Here is a 9,445-nt window from a genome sequence, read left to right as displayed (position 1 = left end):
AAATATTTATCAATTAATTTTGAGTACTCTAATAGATCTTTCAAGTTTATTCAATATTTTTTCTTGAAATGTACCTTCTTCCCTGAGAAAAAGTACCTTTGTTCTCCAAAATACCACTTAAAATATAATGGTGTTTTGGGGACTGGGAAGAAAGTAGGAATACCACCATTTTGATATACATTATATATTCACCAAGTGAGTCTTTGGTTCCTTAGTACAGGAATGTGATGCTGTTTTTGATAGCATTTTACCCATGGTAGAACTTCTTTCAAAGTTGGAGTCAGTCCTCTCAAATGCTGTCACTGCTTTATCCATTAAGTTTATGTCATATTCTAAATCTTTTGCTGTTACTTCAACAATGTTGGTAGCATAGTCACCTGGAGTAGATTCCATCTCAAGAAACTATTCTCTTTCTTCATCCATAAGAAGCAACTCCTCATCTGCTCAAGTTTTATCATGAGATTGTAGCAATGCAGTCAGATCTTCTGGCTCCACTTCTAATCCTAGTTCTCTTGCTGTTCCCACCACATCTGCAGTTATTGCCTCCATTAAAGTCTGGAACCCCTCAAAGTTATGCATGAATCAACTTCCAAACAACTTGGAAGAAGAATCGACTTCTTCCAAACTCCTGTTAATGTTGATATTTCAACCTCCTCCCATGAATCACAAATGTTCCTAATGGCACATAGAATGGTAAAATCCATTCCGGAGGGTTTTCAAACTACTTTGTCCAGATCCATCAGAGGAATTTGTAAGGCTGCTATAGCCTTACAAATTATATTTCCTAAATGATAAGACTTGAAAGTTGAAATTACTCCTTGATCTATGGGCCATAGAATGGATATTGTGTTAGCAGGCATGAAAGAAAAATTAATCTCCTTCTACATCTCCATCAGAGCTCTTGGGTGACCAAGTGCATTGTCAATAAGCAGTAATATTTTGAAAGGAATCTTTCTGCTGAGCAGTAGGTCTCAACAGTGGGCTTAAAATATTCAGTAAACCATGCTGTAAACAAGTGTGTTGTCATCTATGCTTTGTTGTTCCATTTATAGAGCACAGGCAGAGCAGATTTAGCATAATTCTTAAGGGGCCTAGAATTTTCAGAATAGTGAATGAGCACTGGCTTCAACTTAAAGTCACCAGCTGCATTAGCCCCTAACAAGAGAGTCAGCCTGTCCTTTGAAACTTTAAAGCCAAGTATTGACTTCCCCTTTCTAGCTATGAAAGTCTTAGATGGCATCTTATTTCTGTACAAGGCTGTTTCATCAACTGAAAAATCTGTTGTTTAGTGTAGCCACTTCTGTTAATGACCTTAGTTAGCCAGGTCTTCTGGATAATTTGCTGCAACTTCTACATCAGCATTTGTTGCTTCACCTTGCACCATGTTCTAGAAACAGCTACTTCCCTTAAACCCCATAAACCAACCTCTGCTAGTTTCCAATTGTTCTTCCTAAGCTTCCTCACCTCTTTCAGCCTACATAGAATTGAAGAGTTATGGCCTTGCTCTGGGTTAGGCTTTGCTTTAAGGGCATGTTATGCCTGGTTTACTCTTCTATCAAGATCACTAAAACTTTCTCCATATCAACCATAAGACTGTTTTGCTTTCTTATCATTCATGTGTTCACTGGAGTAGCACTTTTTATTTCCTTCAAGAACTTTCCCTTTGCATTCACAACTTGGCTAACTGTGTGGTACAAGAAGCCTAGCTATTGACCTGTCTCTGCTTTCAACATGCCTTCCTCACTTTTGATTTAAAGTAAGAAACATGCTCCTCTTCCTTTCACTTGACCACTTAAAGGCCATTGTAGTGTTATTAATTGAGCTAATTTCAATATTGTTGTGCCTCAGAGAAAAGGGAGGTTTGAGGAGAGGGAAAGGTGGAGGAATGGCCAGTAGGTGAAACAGAACACACACAAAACACACAAGTTCACCATCTTATATAGGTGTGGTTGGTGGCATCCCCAAACAATTACAATTGTAACATCAAAGATCACTGATCACAGATCTTCATAACAGATACAATAATAATGAAACAGTTCAAAATATTGTGAGAATTACCAAAATGTGACAGAGAGACATAAAGTGAGCACATGCCGTTGGAAAAATGGTGCCTATAGACGTGCCCAATATAGGGTTACCACAGAACTTTAATTTGTAAAAAATACATCTGCAAAGTGCAATAAAACAAAGTATGCCCGTACATAATCTCCTCATGTACTGACAGTTCTTTGTATTCTGTATCATCTCATACCTTTTCTACAGGCACAGGTACTTTTCAGGTCCAGACAACCAGAAGACTGTCAGAAGTTATCAGGGTAAATTATTCAAGTGTATATAGACTAGACAGTTTAAGATAACTGATTCCTACAATTGAGCCTTATTCTCAAAAATAAAATATTTATTCTTTAAGCTTATTGTAATAGACTGTATCGGTGTTATTTCACTGGAAATCACAACAAATTGATGCTTTTTTCACCAGCTGACATTTTTTTCTATACTCCTCCTAGAAAAATACTTACAAAAAAAAAATACTTACAAAACACTTATAAAAAAACTAATAAAAATTCATACACAATAGGAAGTAAGAACTTGTTTACAAACTGTAACTATTTCATTACACAATGAGAAAAGTAATAAATAAACCAATACTTACAAATATGCACAAGAAATCAGCCCCAGCACCCAGAAATCACTGGTAAATTGCCTTTGAATTCATGAAAGTGACCTGAAAATTTAGACACAAAATGAAATGAAAAAGGATAAGTAAATTGCATTTATATACTTTATTAAAGAAGTATACGTTCTGGCTACAAATCATACTATTTTTAACTCAGGCAGTTGTTCCCATCTAACAAATTTTTCCAAGACAATAATGCCAAAAGAAACAATTATTTCATTAATTTACATCTAAGAATACAACATCTCCATCCATTATGGCTTTTTAAAAACTTGTCCATAATAAAATAGGTGTTTAAAAGTATGAATAATGGACATATTTGAAACTTGGACTTGGGGGGGCAAGGGCATCTGTACCCCCATGATATGCTGAAATAAAAAAAAAAGTACGAATAAGTAAAAACAAAAGGCAAAAAATTTTAAAGAGAATAAAGGTTTACAAGTTACATTTGAAAAACATGTTTAATTTATGTCTGCAATTTGAAATGAATTAGCTTCACAGAGAATATCTTGAATGCATTCAACAGGAATACCTTGCAGGTAGAAGGATGCAGTTTTTGTTCTACCTAAGGTCTAGAACTCATTAGGCGCTTATGCTGTGTACAAGGCATTCTGTATAAGCCACAGTTCAGTCCAAAATTCTTTTGCTTATACACACTTTAGTTCTACCTGAAAAGGTAACAGATGCAACTCAGAAACATAGAACTAACCTAACAAAAATTTTTAACTAGCACAATGAGTCACTTTATGCCTCTACGTATCTATGATTTTCTCTCTCAAGAACCCCCATGCATTAAAAGGTAGTTTGGTAGTTTATTTTTATTATTTGGTCTAAATACACCACATTTTTATTTCCATTAAAACAAAGAAACTTTGTTGCAGAGGCTGTATTCTTTCCAAAATGTGAGGATGGCTATGTGTAGCATATTCAACTGAAAATAATAATAGAGCTTATGTTCCCAATTTAGGTCAGAAACTTTCCTAGGCTCTGGGGATTGGTTTGATTCAATCTGCACTTTTTAAACATAGCCAGTAAATATCTAGGTTAGTCAGAGCTAACTAGATTTAAATGAAATTCATTCTGAAAAAAATGGGTCTTGATCAATATCATTTGTGGGAACCACTATGCCCAACTTTGCATTTAAAGTACAAATGATCTTAATAGATTATTGGCATCTGAAATTAAGCTGGGATGTAAAATAAATATCTAACTCAGCTCTTCCCCAACCTCTAAAATATGCTTTTACCTAAATGATCCAGATAATGTATTCTATTTTCTAGTCAATAGATAATAAAGGCCTGGGCACTGGACAGCTTTAAGTATTGACAGCCAATGTCCCACTAAGCTTTTTCACTAGACTTCCCTGTCTTTGTAGGAAATGGTGCCTCAGTCCTTCCCCACTCCAGTTTCATCAGTTTCCAGCAACTCTGTAATGCCTACTTCCACCAGTGGAAAAAGTACAGGAGAGTCTGGCCAGGGGGAGGTAGTTCTATCATTAATTTTCAGCATTACACTCTTTTCTTCCTCTTAGCTTTCTATTGTTTTGGGATCCAGGAGAGTAATTTTATCTAGAACACCAAACAACCCTACCTGGACACAATATGTGTACTATCCCAAACTAGCAAAGAATACTAGTTCTGATATAAGCAATTCACATTTTATCCTCCCCTAAGTTATAAATTATAATTTCTTTATAAAGAAGATACCCATAAAATAAATCTATAGCAAATGCTGTATATCCAAAAGCCTAAATTCTGGAAGAATCCAAAAGGGCTTTTAGTATTTATACATTTTTTTAAAACATCACACCTTGCTTTTCTGGCAACTATTCTTTTGAAAACATGAATTGGAATTATGCAAGATACATAATACATTCCATTCCTTCATTCGCATGGAAACGATGGGAGGATAAAAGAAAATGTAACCAGTAAATATCACAACTAACACAGATCTAATTTTTTCATCAATGAACTCTTTAGGAATTAAGATCTCTAACTCCAGAAATATCTCTAATTTTGGAACAAGTTAGATTCCAGACATTCAAGGCAAATAATATTTTAATATATGCCAATACAAAGTCAATAAACCTAATTTGTAATATCAGTGCAATTCTGCTACTTACGTTAAAAGCAACTCTGAATCACATTATCAACCGATTTGCACTACTGGTGAAGTTTAGAGCAAAGAATCAAAAAAGAGTAAGTTCCTAAGGTCACAGAGTTCATTATTATAAAAGAAAAAAATTACGTTAATGTACACTTCCTCATGCAGAGAATTTAGTAACGAACAAGCAACATTTTATGATGGGCAAAGAGTTAAGAATTAATACACACAACTTGAAGTCCTTCTTTAAGAACAAGAAAAGTTTAGGCTGAAGAAGACATTTCTAAATATAAAAGTGGACGATTTGGTCCTGAGGGCAGCATAAAATGAGTAGATAGAGAAAGAAATGCCAGAGCAAATCATTCACTATTCTGGAAAATCTCAAATCTGTTTAGTAAAATGAATCTCCAGAACACCCAGTCACCCAAGGATTGTTCTAGTCCTCTATTTTTTCATTCATTCATTCATTCATTCGGCAAATTGTGACCAAAGCTTAGGGATTGTTCTGGACAATAAGAACATAAAAATTTAAATTAAAAAAATTAATAATCCAACCTGGGCCACAGACTATTACATCTAACCATGGTGGTGACATGCTCCATATTATTAACTCATCAAATAGATTACACATTCTTAATTTGCCAAATAAAAAATGCATTGCTACAAACACTTCAATATAAAAATGCACAAGGAATATAAAGAATATACAAATGAAGAAATACAAATGTCCAATAACATAAAAATGTGTACAATCTCCTGAATAATCACAGAAATGCAAATGAAATAGTTTCACCTACAATATTGGCAAAATATTTTATGAACTGGACAAAAACTGGTATTAGTGAAGGTGTGGAAAAATAAGCACTTTCAGGTACCATTGATGGGATTATAAATTGTGTACAATTTTTTGAATAGCAATTTGACAGTAAGTATTAAAATTTTTAATGTCCATATCTTTGAGTTTGCAGTGATACTTACAAAAACTATCCTAAGTAACTAATCACAAAAATGACAAAAGATATATAATGTAATATATCTTTATCTTTATATAATGATAGTATTTTTATAATAGCCAAAATTGGAAATAACCTACTGATTGGATAAGAAACTTACGGTACATATATATAACACTATTCTGTAACGATTAAAACTTATGATATAAATCTGTACTTATTGACATAAAAATATATTGTTCACAATATATCATTGAATTTAAAAAGTACATGTAAATGTATAATAGAAGCCAATCAATTTATAGAAAATCAAATATATATATGTACATATGTGAAAATCAAATATATATATACAAGTTTCACAAAGTACAATTTAACAAAAATGTTAACATTGAGCAGTCAGGTATAGGTTCTTCACTTTCTCATTCTTATTATTTGGTGCTATTTAAATTTTTTTATACTTAACATGTCTAATGTGCCCCAAAATAAGAAAGCTACTTCTAAAATTCAGTGTATCACTTATACATTCAAAAGAAATCAGCCGGATCTAGGGTAACTTGCTATTAGTCTGAGAGCAAAAGCCAAATATTAATATTATTAATAGTTTTTTAAAAACCCTCAAAATTACAGGGCAACTTCAAACAAGGATCTTGACATCAAATGAAGAAACCATAAACATTTTTACAAAAGCATGTCCCACTCTACCAAAAATAGGTAATAGATCAAAGGTAAACAGCAAATAAAAACACTGCCACCTCCCTGTATAATTAGACTTTAAAAGCTTTCAAGCTAAATTTTTTAATCTGCTTAAAGCTCTGTCTCTAAGCCACACCCATTTCTTTTTTTAAATCACTCTCCTTTTTGTTTTATTATTTGATTTAGCAAGAAGGTTCAAGCATCAAATGGGCGTTTGGATTAAATGACCTTCCAACCCTGAGAGTCAATGATTCTAAGGTATTATTTAAGTACTAAAGTGCTACCAAAAACACTTGTAACAGATTTTGTTCACCTTTACATTAAATTATAGCATTCCATGTTTAAAACTGATCAAGAATTAAATGACTTTTTACTCTAGGAGGCCGAGGCGGGCAGATTGTTTGAGCTCAGGAGTTCGAAACCAGCCTGAGCAAAAGCAAGACCCCGTCTCTACTAAAAATAGAAAGAAATTAATTGGACAACTAAAAACATATAGAAAATACTAGCCGGGCATGGTGGCGCATGCCTGTAGTCCCAGCTACTTGGGAGGCTGAGGCAGGAGGATTGCTTGAGCCCAGGAGTTTGAGGTTGCTGTGAGCTAAGACCACGCCACGGCACTCTAGCCCAGGCAACACAGTGAGACTCTGTCTCAAAAAAAAAAAGAATTAAATGACTTTTTAAAATTTATTGATTCACTAATTTTAATAATGTTACACATAATGAGCCACTGAGTTAAAACAACTGCCTTTAAAGCATTGGTTTTCTCAACTAACTTTTGGGAAAATATCAATGCCTGGTCTTTTATATATCAAAATAAAAATTAGAAAGGCATCACAAATATCCTGTATGCAAATTCAAATGAGTTTTCCTAGAGATGTAATTTTTGCATTAAAGCTATTGTTATTTGCCCCAAAGCTATATTAGTTTAAAAAATTTTTAAAAACCTCTTTACTATTATTATCACCTTTTCTGTTTACAGTTTTACTAGGCTAAACCCATGTTTCTTGAACTCCTTAAAGCTTTCCTTTTCTCCTTAATAATTATATTTAATTATGCAGAATTTGAATTAACTATAAAAAACAAAATATGAAATTTGACTTTCAGTGGGACTGATACCAAGCTAACGCTCAATTTTTTTAAAAAATGCAATTGCTAATAATTAAGAACATCACAATAGTGGATAGAAAATGAGGATTTAGTCATTAGTATTTATATCTTCTAATGCAAAAGGTAAAAGTATTTGCGAGGTATCAAAAAAAAAAACAACTTAAGATGCTACCTAGCCCACCACTCTGCTTTTCTAGAAGAAATTGCTTTCTTAAAGAAATAGGAATTTCATCTATTCTTAAAGATCTCCAAAGATAGTTATTATTGAAGCCAACTCATAGTAGCCTATTCATGTATCCTATGCTGCTCAACCTACATCTTCAATATTATTTTAGTATTGAGGGTCACAATCTGGAAGGGACATTGACAAAGCATTCAAAGGAAAATGGCTAAGAAACTTTATAGGAAACATGTTACATTAGAATGGTTCCATGTTCTAAAGATGGTAGTTGAAATGAATTTAGAGATGATGTAGTCCAGTGGTTCTCAAACTCTGGTCTCAGGACTCTTACATTCATAAAAATTATTGAGAGTCCCAACAATCTATCATTACATTTATCAATATCTATTATGTTAGAAAGTAAAACTTCAAAAATTTTAAATGTTATTAATTCATGTAAAATAATAATAAATCTATTACATGGTAACATAACATATTTTATGAAATATAAGCTTATTTCCCAAAACAAAAAATTAGAGAGAAAACTGGCATTGTTTCACATTTTTGCAAATCTCTTAAATGCCTGGTTTAGGAAAACACAGCTAGATTCTCACAAGTGCTATCACATTGAATCTGTTGTGACATGTTGGTTTGATGGAAGTATGTGAAAAGCATCCATTTTCATACAGATATATAGTTGGAAAGAGGCAAGGTGTTTTAATAGCATTTTTGGATAATCGTGGCTATTCTTCTTTGATACTATATCAAAATTTGACAAGTAATAATTTCTCAAACATTAATTGCAATATGGAATCTAAAACCTGAGTATCAATAAACATTTTGTATTCTGTTACTTTAAAATCCACTAGCCTTTAAATGGATCTCTTAGCAGTGCATGACTTTGTAAAATCATACATTAGTTCATTTGAGAAATATTGGCTCATTGAATTATGCATACCTTTAAAACGTTGACGCATTTTATTATACAATATTTTTTAAAACCGCATTTCTTAATACCACCACCAGTCTTATCAGAAAAGTTTTTAAGTATCAGGAAATCACCAAGCTCATGGTGGTGGATGCGAGCTTTCCAAACTACTAATTTTCTCTTGAAAGCTCAATTTTATTGATAAAAAAAAAAAGTGTCCATTGCTTTTCTTAAAATGGACAAGCTCACTTTATTCATTTTTGAGACTATGTCTGCCAAGTACCCAGGCCTAAAAAACCATTGTGTGTTTATTAGTAATTCTTTCAAGTAAAAAAATGGTGTTCTATGAAAAAAATACTTAGTTCAACTCAATCACACAAGTGATTTTCCTCAAGATAACCATCCATAGTTGAGTATGCAGCATAAGTGTTTTATGCATATTTCCTATTTCACCACATAGAGAATTAAAAAGATTACTCAAGGGTAAAGAGTTAATAAAATTAATAATTTTTGCTGTTTCATCTACAACATTCTTAAGAGAAACTGGGTTCTTGTTTGATTGTTCTGTAAGTGGTAATGATAAAGAATTCAATGACTAATATAACCTGGTGACACTGCCTTGATTTGTGCTAAGGCACCAGTAGTATTACCCCCAAATGCTTTACATCCTCTGCGCAAATGTTAATACATTGAAAAAGGCAAATAAATCCTAGCACTTTGGAAGGCCAAGATGGGAGGATCAGTCGAGACCAGCCTGAGCAACATAGTGAGACCCCCGTCTCTATAAAAATCAAGAAAAGAAAGAAGAAAGAAAAGAAAGA

The 9,445-nt window shown here is 33.0% G+C and overlaps 1 protein-coding gene across 1 annotated transcript in view; it reads right to left on the bottom strand.

Annotated features, from left to right (window-relative positions):
• Positions 1 to 2,725, bottom strand: part of SOX6 (SRY (sex determining region Y)-box 6) — a 551,939-nt gene extending 549,214 nt beyond the window's left edge. The window contains exon 1 of the mRNA XM_012654369.1: positions 2,654 to 2,725. The gene's annotated coding sequence lies outside the window, so the exon portion shown is untranslated. The remainder of the gene's footprint in view (positions 1 to 2,653) is intronic.
• Between the last annotated feature and the right edge of the window lie 6,720 nt (positions 2,726 to 9,445).

This window comes from Propithecus coquereli, unplaced genomic scaffold, assembly GCF_000956105.1.
Source record: "Propithecus coquereli isolate 6110/MARCELLA unplaced genomic scaffold, Pcoq_1.0 Scaffold44, whole genome shotgun sequence".
Classification (NCBI taxonomy): Eukaryota; Metazoa; Chordata; class Mammalia; order Primates; family Indriidae; genus Propithecus; species Propithecus coquereli.
Note: the sequence above shows the minus strand (reverse complement) of the source record. Positions and strands in the feature narration are given on the sequence as shown.